This window comes from Adiantum capillus-veneris, chromosome 16 (assembly GCF_014529385.1).
Source record: "Adiantum capillus-veneris isolate H3 chromosome 16, ASM1452938v2, whole genome shotgun sequence".
In the NCBI taxonomy this organism is placed as follows: Eukaryota; Viridiplantae; Streptophyta; class Polypodiopsida; order Polypodiales; family Pteridaceae; genus Adiantum; species Adiantum capillus-veneris.
In genome coordinates, this window is record NC_140946.1 from 152,522,017 (window position 1) to 152,537,276 (window position 15,260).

Genomic DNA, 15,260 nt, shown 5'->3' on the forward strand with positions numbered 1-15,260 from the left:
GAGGATGGATTATGCATCAAATGGATGTAAAGAATGCCTTCTTGAATGGTGAGTTGCAAGAGGAAGTGTATATGGATCAGCCACCTGGTTATGTCGATCCAGGTTACCCAGATTATGTATGCAGGCTTCTCAAAGCTTTGTATGGTTTGAAGCACGGCTCTAGAGCATGGTATGACAGGATTTCCAAGTATCTTGTCAGTATTGGGTTTAGAAGAGCTCATGTTGATCATTCACTCTATGTACATGAGAGTGATGTGGGGATTGTGGTCATTACCATATATGTAGATGACCTTATTATTGTGGGTGACAATGCTATGGAGATTGACCATGTGAAGGGTCTTCTCAAACAGGAGTTTGAAATGAAAGATTTGGGCGAGTTGCGCTACTTTCTTGGCATTGAGGTGATCAGGACTCCAAAGGGTGTATGGTTGTCACAAAGACAGTATGCTTTGGACATGTTGTCAAAGTATGGTATGGCTGATTGTAAGCCAATTTCTATTCCCTTAGATGTGAATGCAAAGCTGAGTGCAGAGAAGGGTGATGTTGTTGAGGATGTCAAGATGTACAGGAAGATTGTGGGTAGTCTAATCTACTTGACTATCACTTGTCCAGACTTGAGCTACACAGTAGGCTTGGAGAGTCAGTTCATGCAGCTTCCGAGGAAGCCACATTTGGATGGAGTACGACGCACACTTAGGTATGTGCAAGGGACTCTTGACTACGCATTGTTCTATGCAGCAGATGTGCCATTAGCATTGTATGGGTATACAGATGCAGATTGGGCAGGTAGCATTGTTGATAGGAGATCTACGAGTGGCTTCATGTTCTCTTTTGGGAGTGATGCTGTTACTTGGAGCAGCAAAAAGCAGCCTACGATTGCTTTATCGAACACAGAGGCCGAGTACAGAGGTGCAGCAATTGCGGCGTGCGAGGTAGCTTGGCTACGCACATTACTTGAGGACTTGGGAGTGCAGGTGGACCAGCATATTGTCATCCATTGTGACAACCTCAGTAGCATGCAGTTGGCTAGGAACCCAGTGTTCCATGCCAGGACCAAGCACATAGAGGTCCATTACCACTACGTTCGAGAGCGAGTATTGGCGGGCGACATCGACTTTGTCTACGTTAGCAGAGAGGATCAAATAGCAGATATCTTTACCAAGGCCCTCGGGGCTGAGAAGCTTCGACGTTTCCGAACTATGCTTGGACTCTGCGACATGCAGAGCTTGAGGGGGAGTGTTGAGATGTCGAGCTCTACATCTTGAGCTGGCATCCACTACGGGTCTTGGCCGCTTACGGCATTTACTCACTGGCGCGTTAGGTGACCGACACGGAGGATCTCTGCCAATGATTCTACAGCTGGACTACACTTATAGTGCCAGCCTAGTATGCTTCTAGCGAGTTCACACTTAGTGACAGCATGTACATATGTGCTACTTTTCAGCTTTAGCACTTAGTCATTTTTGTACTCTCTTTTCTGTGAAGAAGAAGAATAAGCTTTCCATCTTTGTGTGCTTTTTGCTTGTCTTGTGTAGCTCTCTTGCATCCTCATTCTTTACATGTACAGCACCACACACACCAATCTACTAATACACAGCACTGCCCAATTGTAGCGCTTTTGGTTTATCTCCTTAATTGATTGTGTCCACTCCCCCTTTGCTTGATTCTCTATTGAGCCTGAAATTCTTTCTCCCTTCTAAGCTTGTAGAAGCTCGCAATTTCTTTGCCCACATAGACGTCGGTTTGCTCACTATGGTCTATTGAGGCCTCAATTTCAGCAAGATGTGGACCTTGCTTTGGTTATCTGACTCCTATGGAAAGCTCAATGACCTCAAGATCAATACACCAAGGCTTCAATGCCTTCCCAAGCCTTTCTTGAATCAATACTCACAGTGGACTAATCAATTTTCCTTTGACTCCAACAATTGCTCTCGATTCTGTTGCACTCAAAACTCCAAGCTCACAAGACTGTACAATCTTTGTAGAATCTTCCTAGATTCTCCAAGCCCAAGAGGGATTGCACACGTGGTGCCCCCAGATCCGCTGGATCTACTCGGATCTAGTTATGGCCTTTCCAAATCTATCGTTGTCAAGCTCAAGTTCTAGCTCCAAGCTCCACCATAGTTGGCAAGCTCCCGTCACTCCATGCTTATTGTTGGGAGACGTCGCCGTGTGAAATGCGTGCGTGCAAGAAGGGGAAAAAGAGAGATTAGTGTTTTGTGGGTCGAGTAGGGCTCAGAATGAGCTACTCCTTATTGTTGTATATATGTACACACAATAAGGTGACCAGTGGGCAAGCGCCCATAGCCTGGGAAGTCGGGCAAGGCACAGAATCCTTTATCCCAATAGTCTGGGGTGCAATTGGCACATTAACATTAGTAGCCACTCCATTCTTTCTAGTGAGATATGATTAATTATTTCATCATATCAATTTTTTAAATTAATCTTCATAGATATACAAAAAATCTTCTTCTCTTTTTATTCAAATACCTTTGAGAAGATAAAGGGAAAAAATTCAATTCATTGATATCGAGTGAGAAGTAAGAGATGGATAAAGAAGGAGATCATTTTGGAGGTCATTTCAAGGGCCTTTAAGAAGAGAGAGAGAGATAGAGAGAGAGAGAGAGAGAGAGAGAAGAGCTCTTCCAATGAGAGAAGAGCCAATGTTACGTGGAAAAATAGACCAATATTTGCAAAAAAAAGAAAAAGGTGTCACCTACTTATTTAGTAGTCCATGGATCATTGAAAACGATCACCTTTTCATTCAATGCAAGTATTTTTTGTGATGTAAGCACCGCTCATTGAAGATTAATTTTGTCAAAAAATCACAAAATTATCATCTAGTGCTAGAGTTTGAAGCTTTTTACACCTCTAATGTGTTCAGAGCATCCAAAAACTTAAAAAAGGAATATATGCACGCCTCATTCTAACATCCGGAGAGGGAGGAAAGTCCAAAAAACCACTAAAAAGTGATTTTTGCACGATGGCATGTAGAGATTATTTCAAAACAAATTGGAATGGCCTCTACACATCTTTCGCCAATTTTTTGGAGAACAATGCCTAGAGGCCATTCCAAAAAAAATTGGAATGGCCTCTGCTCGCCATTCTCCGAAAACATGTGTGTGTGTGTGTAGCTGTTTTACTTTTATAAACAAGCACACCAAGGAACAAGACATTCAAAAGGCGACTGGCTGTAGATGTCTAGGCAAAGATTAGTACAGAAACAACTCAGGCTTTGATTCATAATTGTACAGCATAATAAGAATGGTATCATTCCAAATGAGTTTATACAAAGGTATCAAAACTATCCCAGTTGAATCATCAAGTGTCTTCAAAGTCGGACTGTAGCAAGCTAAACCTTTTTAAGCCAAGATAGAGTTCTCACCTACATCCATATAGTCAAGACAACAGATATGTTAGACTTGGCTACGTATGGTAGGCTTCAAAGAGCCCATCAGTTGTTATCCATGTCCAACTTAAAAATTATTAAACTAGCTATTGTCCTGTATATTTAAAGTAGATAATATCTCAAGTTTTTTCTGTATTTCAAAGTAAATCTACCAGAATTGATTTATATAACAATTCTTCTTTATAACAATTGTTTACTTGTGAAAGGAAGTTGTCTGCACCATATCATTCAAAGTATTCTTTTAGTTAAAACATTGTATGAAAAAACAACCAAAGTATTTAGATAGTTTTTTTTCCAAAGCTCAGTGAGCAGGCCCGAAGTACATTTGTCCAGTTTGAAGAACTCCAACCTATTTAGTGCTGAGGCCAAAATTCAATATTTTATTTATGCTAAACCAAGTGAGCAGATTTGCCTAGATTTATAAAAGATATTTTCTCAAAATTTTCAAAAACTTCAACTACTCAGTGTACCAAAACTAGGTAGTAAAGTGCCATCAAAAAGATGAGCTAGCTGTATAAAAAAATCGGATTTAAGCTAGATATCCAAGACCCAAAAAGGCCAACCAGTAAAATCAGTAGTCAAGGAGTAGGTAAAGCAAACTAGTAACCCCACCTTGGTATAGAGATACCCCAAAAAGGCCAACCAGTCATCAGCAGTCAAGGTGTAGGTAAATGAAAGCAAACCAGCACCCCCTGCTTAGTATAGAGATTTTTTTATTTTCAGATTTATCAAACTTGGACCAGATTAAAGGTATTAATCCAGTAATCAATGGCATGTTTTAGGTTTTTTCCTCAAGGCAAGCAAGACAAAGTCCAGCAAGGTCAGCACAAAAAAGTGAGAGGATCTTGCAAAGAAACAACTCAGAGAAGTATTAGCCAAAGCCAGAGAAGTGCTAGCCAGAGCCAGAGCCAGAGCTGGCCAACCAGATGTAGTAAAATAAGAACCAATTTTAAGCTAATAAACTAAGTATTTAAGCTAAAGGTTTAGTGTTTTGTCAATGCAAGTAGCCTCCCCCATATCATACCATACACAAGTAGTAGAGCAAGAAAAGGCCAGATCAGTACTTCACAAGGTTAGATTAGAATTTAAGCCGATGCTTTTTTTATGAAAACCAGATTATGTATGAAGCCAAACCAGGAAAATTCCAAACCATGTTCTAATCCTGCAAAACCATAGAGGCCAGTAAGAAATGAAAGGATCTAGCAACAGTTTAGAGAAGAATTTTCCAGAGTAAGAGAAGTGTCAGAGAAGTGCCAGCCAGAGCCAGAGCGCCAATGTTTCAGATTTTCTGCAAATTGAATGTTTCATACCTAGATAAACAACTGCAACATTCCAAATTCAGATTTTGGCAGCATAACCGGCAATGCCACTATTCTCACCATAAGCATCAATTTTAATGCAAAGAAACATCAAATTTTCAACAGTTTTCATGATAAGTTTCCTTGAATCTCCTCATAACCCACCAAAATATGAACCATCACATAATATTTCAGAGTATCAACTAATGATCAGTTAGATCAGTTTCCCCATATTACCATAGTATACCACATTTAGGTAACAACCTGATTAGTAACCATAGAATTGATTCCACTTTTTTGTCAAGCAACCAAAAACTAGAGTGAGTAAGTACGTAAACAATACCAGGCAGGAAACAAAAAGAAAACATATGTTGATGTGCAATTAACAGTGCCAAGGTTATCAAACATATGCTTTAGCTAAAGAAAATCCCAAATGTACAGTTCTACCAATATTTCTAATGTAAAAAACCTGTTGTAATTACCCAACAGAGAAAGGAATTAAGCATTTGAGATTTTGAGCATTAGTAAAAGACTAAAAAAGCCACTGTGGTAGAATGCTCAGTACACATTAATGGCGATGAATAAAACCTTTGAAGTAAAACTTTGGAATGGCCTCTACACGCCATTGTAAAAAAACCACTTCTTAGTGTCTTTTTGGGCTTTTCTCCCTCGATCTCATCCGAGTTTCACAGTGTGGGCTGAGTAGAAAATGGCAGATGGATCACATGAGATAGCTCTCCCACTGTCACTTCTATTGTCCTACCATGAGCTTTAGATGTCCCTTTGTCTGGGTTGAAAGTATCCACCACCTATTGGATAATTTTTGCATCAAAGGGTATCTTTGTGGCTTCAACATCACCTCTAAGTTCCACAGTTTGATAAGCTCACGTTCTTCTTGTTGGAACACATACTTACCAATCTTATGTTGAGGCACTGACATGAAATTTTTTTTGTTGTTGAAATCAAACGTGCTTCTGCATGTGCCATCATTTCATCCATGATTGCCTACATCATGCATTCAGAGCACCACTTAAAAAAGGAACATATGCATGCCTCATTCTAACATTCAGAGAGGGAGGGAAGCCCAAAAAACCACTAAAAAGTGATTTTTGCATGATGGCATGCAGAGACCATTTCAAAAAAAATTGGAATGGCCTCTACACACCGTTCGCCAATTTTTTGGAGAACAATGCGTAGAGGCCATTCCAAATTTTTTTGGAATGGCCTCTACTTGCCATTCTCCGAAAACATGTGTGTGTGTATGTGTGTGTGTGTGTGTGTGTGTGTGTGTGTGTGTGTGTGTGTGTGTGTGTGTGTGTGTGTGTGTGTGTGTGTGTGTGTGTGTGTGTGTGTGTGTGTGTGTGTGTGTGTGTGTGTCTACACACACACACACATATATACATGCATATATAAAAATATCTATGTTCTCAGATATGTGTGTTATATATTTATTTATTTATTTATTTATTTATTTATTTATTTATTTATTTATTTATTTATTTATTTATATATATGTATGTATGTATGTACACACACACACACACACACATATATATATACATGCATATATATAAATATATATGTTTTCGGATATTGGCATGCAGAGGCCATTCCATAAAACTTTAGAATGGCCTCTGCGTGCCGTTCTCCAAAACATTGGTGAACTTTACGTAGAGACCATTCCAAAAAATTTGGAATGGCCTCTGCACGCCATTGTAAAAAAACCACTTCTTAGTGTCTTTTTGGGCTTTTCTCCCTCGATCTCATGTGAGTTTCACAGTGTGGGCTGAGTGGCAAATGGCAGATGGATCACATGAGATAGCTATGCCACTATCACTTCTATTGTCCTACCATGAGCTTTAGATGTCCCTTTGTCTGGGTTGAAAGCATCCACCACCTATTGGATAATTTTTGCATCAAAGGGTATCTTTGTGGCTTCAACCATGACCTCTAGGTTCCACATTTTGATAAGCTCCCGTTCTTGTTGTTGGAACACATACTTACCAATCTTATGGTGTGGCACTAAGCATGAAATATTTTGTTGTTGAAATCAAATGTGCTTCTGCATGTGCCATCATCTCATCCATGATTGCCTGCATCTTTTTTGATATTTTTTGTTTCTATCTATCCATAAATGAATTGTTCAAATAATCTTGTGTGTGGAAAGAGAGCACTCACTTGTTGATGTTGGAGAATCGAAACAGGAGCATCTCAAGGGTTTCTGGTAAAACAAGAATGGCAATTGATGGAGAAGGCGTGAGCAAAGAAGACGATTGTTGTGTCAAGGGTGTTGCCACAGACAAAGGTAGAAGAAGCTACACAGGCCAAGGAGCAAGTCATGTGAGTCTTTGTGAGTAAAGTGAAGGATTGCACACTCTTCTCATAGTTATACACACTCACACAACGAATGCTCCACTCCATTCTTGCCTCAAGATTATGTACATCGTCTATGACATATTGTTCATGCAGTGTTCGGTCTTTATCATTATTATTGAGACAAAATTCTCTTACTAATTTGGTCATTTATATCTAGCTCATGACCATTGCTTGTTTCAAACTCTACCAATGCCTGAACTGAAATCATATCTAGATAATCTACTGGTGTCTTTTGCTGGGACTCCATTATCCTTAATTCCATTCATCTACCATATAACATATGCAAAGCCTTGCTTGAATTTGAATGTATGTCATAGAAATAGATCAAAGCATTGACCCTATCTAAAATTGATAAGTTTTGGTTATCAATAGTCCGATAGTTTATACTTTTGTCATTTTCTAGTGGAGTTCACCAATCCTTCCATTCATCTGACCTGATATCATTCGAGATCGATCCCATCACCCGCAATTGCTTTTTCATCACTACTCTATTCTGGTCTTTTATTGGGATATGTATGAATATAGTATTGGTTCTCTAGAGCTTGATAAAGGTCCTTAGATTGGTTACTTGAACTTCTCATGTCCAAGTGTCCATTCTCATACAGTTGATTTTTTTCCAATAGTCCTTGATCACAACCATCATCTCCACCATCTTCCCTATTACACAAGTCTGGAAACCTCTTTCCCTTGGTGACTAGCGGATGCCCTTCCTTATGAAACACCATCACCTCTTCTCTAATGAGTGTATCCATCTACTCAAGAAGTACTCTCACGTGAATAATTGGTGCATCCTTCATCATACGATACGAGAGACAGGATTCTAGTGTTGTGATCCTGGTAATTCCTTCATAAACATCATACATCCTTTGAACTTGGAATTCTTGGTTGACATGAGACTTACTGGGGGCTGAAACTGAACTAAATACCACTCCAATCCCTCAATGTTGATGTATTCTTTTCCTGAAGTAAGATCAACCATGATATCAGGTAAAGGTGGGCAAGGCTCATCTAGCTGTAGAATATTTATCTCTACCATTTGCACTACTGATGAAAATTTGTTGGATCATGCTGACTATGTTGCTCAAAATCAAAATCAGTCAACAATTCACATGACCATTTGGATGATCTAGAGAATTCCCTTTGGATCTAGATATCTTCATCCATTTGGTTTTGGACTTGTGTCTAAACATCCGCCAAAGTTTGGAGAATGAAGTATGGAAAATCCTCAACATTAGAAACCTTGTGACCTCTCTTCTGACAAAGATCACACCTCTTGCCTAGTTGAATATTTGAATCACAGTTTGCTGCCACCATTCCTTGAAAACTTCTAGTATTGTCAAAGATATTCGTATGAACAAGCATGATGTCGTTGAAAGATCGTGATTTAGTGTATTCTACTAAAGAGTGGTACTTTGAATGACATTTGGAATGGCAATCATTGCATTTTTGAAATGGCTATGATAAGAAATTAAGCCACTTTTGAAGAAAATATTCACCAATATTCGTATAATTGCTTCTCCATTTTGTACTATACTCTGAGGTGTTTTAAAGACCTAGGTGATTCACAATACCTATAAGCACCTATAGTTTGATGTCTTCTGGATTTACTCATGTCATATCCATAATCGATGTTAGTATCATAGATTTGGTCCTAAATTGTAGTAAGTCTCCTGGCAGTCCTCCCGATAGAAAGAGGTTGGGGTCTAGGAGGGCCTCTTTATTTTCCATGAGGTTATGGAGGTGATTAACATTTTAACAAATAGATGCATGCCATGTGTACAAGAATGGTTGGTGTGTAAGAGAGGTGTAAGAGTGGTCAAAGGATGCACTTTTCCCCCCAAAAAATGGGATGGACAACTTTATTTTTGGCCTTCCATAGCTTCTACAGATTGTCTTCAATTTGAGCAAAGATTCTACATCTGTAATCTACATGCTGAGCTCTTTTGTAGATATGTTACATGATATGGTTTTGCTCGTTAGATTTTGAATGCCATTTTGGGGGGGAAATTTGAATTCAAATAAACTAGCCGTTTTGCTTGTTTGAATTCAAAAGTTGTCCTTTGATTGCTTGCTTAATACTTGAGGTTTGACTCCCTTAAATTTCCAATTGAAGAGGCCCTCGTGTTCACACTGTCTATACACACACACAGCACCTTCCTGGAGTTATAAAAGCAGATGCTAAAGGCCAAAAGTGAAACTTTATGGCTAAAAATCAACATCAAACTTAAGCATACAATCTCATTTATGACAAAAATTGAACATAAAACTTCAAGTTAACTAAGTGTACCATTTTCAATTTCTAGATCAAGGCGATCAAGTGAACGGTGCTTCAAGAGTCTTGTCGCTATTAGGGCAGGTTCAAATAAGGCAGTGGAAAATGTAGCCCTTTTTGTATCTTCCACCATGCTATGTTCACAGTAGGCGGACGCACAAGCCCTGAAGTGCTTGGGTTTTGTGGTTACCTCAGGTGGAAAGTTATCATTTGTTATGGGAGGGTTCTCTACGGGGGGGGCGGGGGGATGTGGTTGCCAATTCATCCATGGTCGAAACATGGTGAAAGGCCTCTCTCAATTAGCAGGTGTCAATTGGACAGAACGCCCCTATTCTTGAGCTTCCACTCAGAGTTCAAGAAAGATTTTCCTTAGCTTAGCCTTGAGCTGATTGCATACCATGATAAAAGGAAGAAAAGTTGGTAAAATATACAAGAAAATTGTTGAAAAAACCTACAAGTGTATAAATTTATACTAATCTTACCGGTTTGAATCTTTACAAGGAGAAAACATGGCCCCTTAGGAAAAAAGACTTTCGCGGGCATTGCTTCCACCCCATGTGAAGTCGGGATTTAACCTTAAAAGTAGCAAGGACTTGTTGTCAGTGAGTAGGATAGGAGAGCCAATAATAGGTGTTGTTCGCCTTGGCCCCCACTATATGATGTGATTGAACATCAATTTATAAATCAACATGTCTTGGTGAGATAAGGAACTTTGCTTCATGCAAGCAAGCCATGGCACTATTTGACACCTCCTTTTGTGGAAGGGGTCAACGGCCCAGATTGTTGTTGATTGTGGATCGTTCGATCCATTTGGGGAAAAATTATGGGTTGGGCAGGGTTTAACCTCATAACCTACCCACCACAAGTCAAATGCCTAACCACTATGCTTGTGCAAAACAAAAAATGTAGGAGAAACGATAGCATCATATTGAGTAGTTTTGGCCAGCCTATGATCATAGATCGCAGTAGATCGCAGTGAGTTTACATTAATTCATGGTTCACATCTAGTTCACAAAGAGTTCAAGTTCTCCCAATTTTACATCAAGTTTACATTTGAGAACAATGGTTATGATCTTTGCCCGCATGCGACGTCAATTTTCAACCATAGATCCCCTTTAAAATTGTAATGTCAATTAGTAACATGGACAAGCAAGCTTGAATCAAGTAGATGTACTACAAACGCAAAAGTAGATGTGAAGACCCCAATATTCATCATTCAAGAAGTTGTCTATGCCCAATGAAGTTCTGGTCCTAGCTCTCTCTACAATGTAGCTTTCTCCCGTTACGTAGCCAACTTTTTCTTAATAACTTTTTATTTCTATATGTTCCATGTTTCATAGCTAAACTCCCTTGCCTTCATCATACAAGTAGGTATTTTCAAATGGAGGATTTTGTTGTGCCCAATAGTACTTTTATGTTTCTTTTGTTCCTGTCTAAACCTTCCTTGTGCTTTTTCGTATCGTTGCTTTGCCTTGTATCTATAGTATGCACACTCACTAAGTCCAAACAAAGTGTATGCTCTCCGTCTCTCTCCTTGCAAGCCTATGTGACTATATTCTTTTAAGGGAATTTCCTAAGGAAAGAATCCATTAATCCATATTGTTCTATTTTGGGAAAATGCTTTACATACCAAGATATTTGTAGGATGAGAGTCATTGCATACTAAGAGCCCTAAGTCAGAGGGTCCACCTTCAACTAGCAATAAACCTTGTGCCTTTCCATGGTCTATGGATAATTCCACCTGCAACTCTTATTTTCGAAGGTTAGGATGAGGAACATCCCTTCAACCAACAGTAAACTCTCTGGCTTTATATGGTCTATGGATGATTCCACCTACAACTCTTCCTTTTAAAGGTCAGGATGGGTTGAAAGGAAGAGTTGTTGTTAGACGTTGCAAAACTAGTCAAAGAGTATGTTGAAGATGCAATTATAGGTTTTGGTTGGTGTTGGAAAGACCAAATGATTCCTTGAAACAATGAAGCAAGTGAAAAAGATTATGGATAGAGGTGTCAGTTGTGCATGCAGTACATAATCAATGGTTTTACACTTGAAACTGTTATGCCATGAAATCCGTGCTCCTCTTATGCAGATAATGGAAATGGGGCATACTTGGCAAGCACTCACTTTATGAAAGCATGCATAGTCTTTGAAGTTGAATATGGTCAATCCTTTGCATATCTTACATCAGATGTAAGAAGAAGATTCATGGTCAAAGCATGGAAGCTGCCATGAGTGAGATTGCAATGCATGTCAGAATGTCACATGCATTAACAGATGAGCAATGAATTGCATTATACATTCTCATGGACGAGTCTCAGCTACTTGCAGTTAGAGGACACTCACATGCACCATGCCATCCATTTTTGAAGGGTATGTTATTTGCCATTAGATATTTTATGACCAGCAAAACAGAGGGTTCTTCTTCCACACATTGCAATCTTGTTGTTATACCTATGCTTGGGGAACAATTCTTTCGGTGGGAGGTCAATACGGTATCATTGAATGGTGAAAAGCTTCAAAAGTGTTACCGGCATTAGATGTGGAGTGCATGCCAAATTTTACGACAAGTGTTGTTAAATCATGCAATCACATGATTGAGAGAGTTCTCTAACTTGCTAAAAGATTGTTCATGTGTGCCCCATCTTATGAAATACACTTATATGGATTTTTGAATAATGCAGCATAGTGTTATGCTAGACCGTGAGATGGTATGGCATTTTTCCAACAAGGTGTCCCTGCTTGTGGAGTCGCAAGCAAGTACCACCATAAAAGAAGGAAACCGGACCATAGCCAAAAGGATGGTACTTTTGTGTCATACAGAGAAGGTAGTTGAAGAGCCCTTAGAGTTGGACCAATTAAAATGCACAACAGGCTATGCAAGTCCGGTTGAGGTGGATGGTGGTGTCAAGTATCGAGCTCCAATGGTGTTAATTGATTTGGTTGCAATCCATTTGGATATTCATTGGAATTTGTTCAGCTTGCATGATCAATCAACAAAGGGGGAGTTTCTAGAATATACCTTTTTAGAAATGGTGCTTGCACAAATGCTACTCAAGGTTTCTATTGGTGAAATTTTTCTAGGAATGCAAAGTCGCCAATGAGCTACTACAACAAGGAATTTTGATTGGAAGAAAGCCAACTTTGCATTTCTAAATTCTGTTAGCAAGAGATTTCAATATCTAGACAATGACTTCATAGAGACTTTAAAAGGGCAAATTGAACTCCCATTTAGTGATATTATCTCTAAAATTGCAGGTGAAACTTTGGTTTCAATTCAAAGGTGGCAAAAAAATTACAAGAGAGAAGTTGGAGCTTTGGTTTCAAAGTTCCACCTACACTTTTAGAGATAATATCACTAATCATGAGTTCAATCTGCCCTTTTAAATTCTTTATGAAGTCATTGCCTGGATATTGAAATCTCTTGCTTACAAAATTTAGAAATGAAAATTTTTCCTCGTGCAAAGTTGGCTTTCTTCCAATCAAAATTCGTTGTTGCAGTAGCTCATTGGCGACCTTGCATTCCTAGAAAAATTTCACCAATAGAAACCTTGAGTAGCATTCTTGCCAGGACCATTTCTAAAAAGGTATGGCCTCGTTCCCAAATGCCTACAACAAATGTTGCATAATTGGTCATTATGCTAGAGACTGCCCCAAGATGGTGGCTGTCTGCAAGCCGAGGGTCATGACAACATAGAGGCGTGTCACTAGAGAGGCCAAGTTCCCCAATGGATGTCACTAGGATGGAAGTAAAGACCAGTGAAGAGGATTTGACATGAAGAAAGATGGCTGAAGAGACGGGTTGCCCATCTTTGGAGCTGCTAGAGAAACCAGTTGCGTCGAGTGGACCCTCTAATGAGTTAACCAAAGAGACTAAGAGCCCAACTGGTGAGGTGCAAGATAAACTAGTCATCTGATAACCTTGAAGTTGAGGCTCTAACGTCTAATGAATCTAGTCAGCCTGATTTGAATACAAATACAATTCAAGACTTTAAACTTGATCTCATCAGTCATATTGTTAAGTTTTCATGCAATACGACCAATACTATTAGTTTGTTGAAGCGGAAGAAGAAGAAAAAGTGATGCTTTTTGTCTCTCCTTTTGGTGATAAATTTTTGATACCTTGGCTTGGTGGTCAAGAGGTGTGTTGTGGCAAGGCTATCCCCTTGGTGGCAGCCCCAAGAAAGTTTTGGTTCCCCTCCATTTTGGACGGTTAAAGGGTGGCGCCCTTGATCATCTGATGTGTCTGTGGTTAGGTGGTGGTTGTGGGTACTTGGTAGATGCCATGGCTCGGTTTGAGCATGGCTTACTTTGTAACTTTCTTTTTTTCTTAATATATATATTCACTTACTATTGTGAGTTTGGGGGGGAAAAAATATTGCTTCCATCCCTAAAGCTTATAGAGAGAGGCTTCACCTGCTCTACTACATTTCTACAACTAGATAGCAGATTTTTTCTTCTTGAATTGTCTAACTGGTTGGTGTGCATGATGGCCATGTCTTTCTTTTTATGTTCAATTTGGTACCATCATAGATTTGCCTTCCAGGAGGGCACTTGAGATGTCAAAGCTCTTATAGGTTTCTTTGAACTTTGGGGGGAGAGAGAGAGAGAGAGAGAGAGAGAGCTTAGCCTTCACGAATGATGTTGAAAATAAATTACATCTACACACACACACACACACACACACACACACACACACATATATATAAAGTAAATGGTTTTTTTGAACCTAAAAGCCACAAGTGAAAGTGTTCCAAGTTGAGAGGTGTTGAAATAACATCCAAAAACGATGGTGTAGAGACATACGGAATTTATCTTACATAGGGGAAAACAATTTTGTATAATGCCCCACATGCACTAAAGTCTTGGCCATCAAAGATGCGTGGAAGGATTTGCCATGCATCTTTGATGCCCCACATGCACTAAATTCTTGGTCATCATAGATGTGTGGCAGGATCTGCACTACATGGTGGCACCGGAGGCCTACTTTCGTTGGGGTGGGCTCCCCTTCAAGCCTGGTTCGATGATGCTAGCCCTCCGTGGTAGTGGGCAAGGAAGACAATGCATTGCTCTCCATGAAAAGCCTAAGGCTCCTTTGTCCAATTGGATTTTGTGAGCATGGAGGTAAGGCTTTATGAGGATAGAAAAGGCGGCATCAAAGTAACACAAACTTGCACAATAGAGTTACACAAAGCCTACCAACACATCACAGATGGTAGTTTCTACATGTTGATGCAACATTCATGACCATTGAATGCTCATTGATTTCTACCTCTTGAAGTTTGTCAATTGAATGGTTATTTCACGTACGAAAGGATTAAGGGTAGCATCAACCTATGTCAATAGATTGTCAAGAAGATAAGAGCAATTAACATCAAAGTCACAGACTTTTTATTCAAGAAAACCATCTCCATATTTCTGATGCATTTGGGAATCTTTACAAGGGTTTGCATGGGTGGGGTTGTGTGTGCACATGCACATGCACGGGTGTGTGCAAAGTAGCAGTCTCGTCTCCGCATTCAAAGGAAAGACTATCTTTATGAAAAAGATATCTTGGAAGAAATAGAGTGGTGCTTTTCATATGTGAAAGCCACTGCATTATCAAGGGGTGGTGCTCATCAAGTCCCAACAAAAACATTACCAGTGTATGCCTTGTAGTGCCAATTCATCAACCTTAAAAAAACCAAAGGGGAGCTTTCCAAGTAAAGTGCCTAAGCATCTAGAAACCTCTTTCTTGATTATGCTATTTTCCATTTGAAAGTAGAGGTTGGGACAGAAGTGAGGTATTCCGTAGCCCAAAATATCTGAGTACCTCAATTTTCCTTCCCTTCACAATCCCGTGCTAAGAGTTAAAAGGATGCAGTAGTAACAGTTAGGTCCCCACAATCTCAAAGCAATAGAAAACCTC

General features: G+C 39.5%; 1 pseudogene; it reads right to left on the minus strand.

Moving 5' to 3' along the window:
• LOC147440081 (uncharacterized) overlaps positions 1–8,119 on the minus strand; it is a 59,002-nt pseudogene extending 50,883 nt beyond the window's left edge.
• Positions 8,120–15,260: the final 7,141 nt, after the last annotated feature.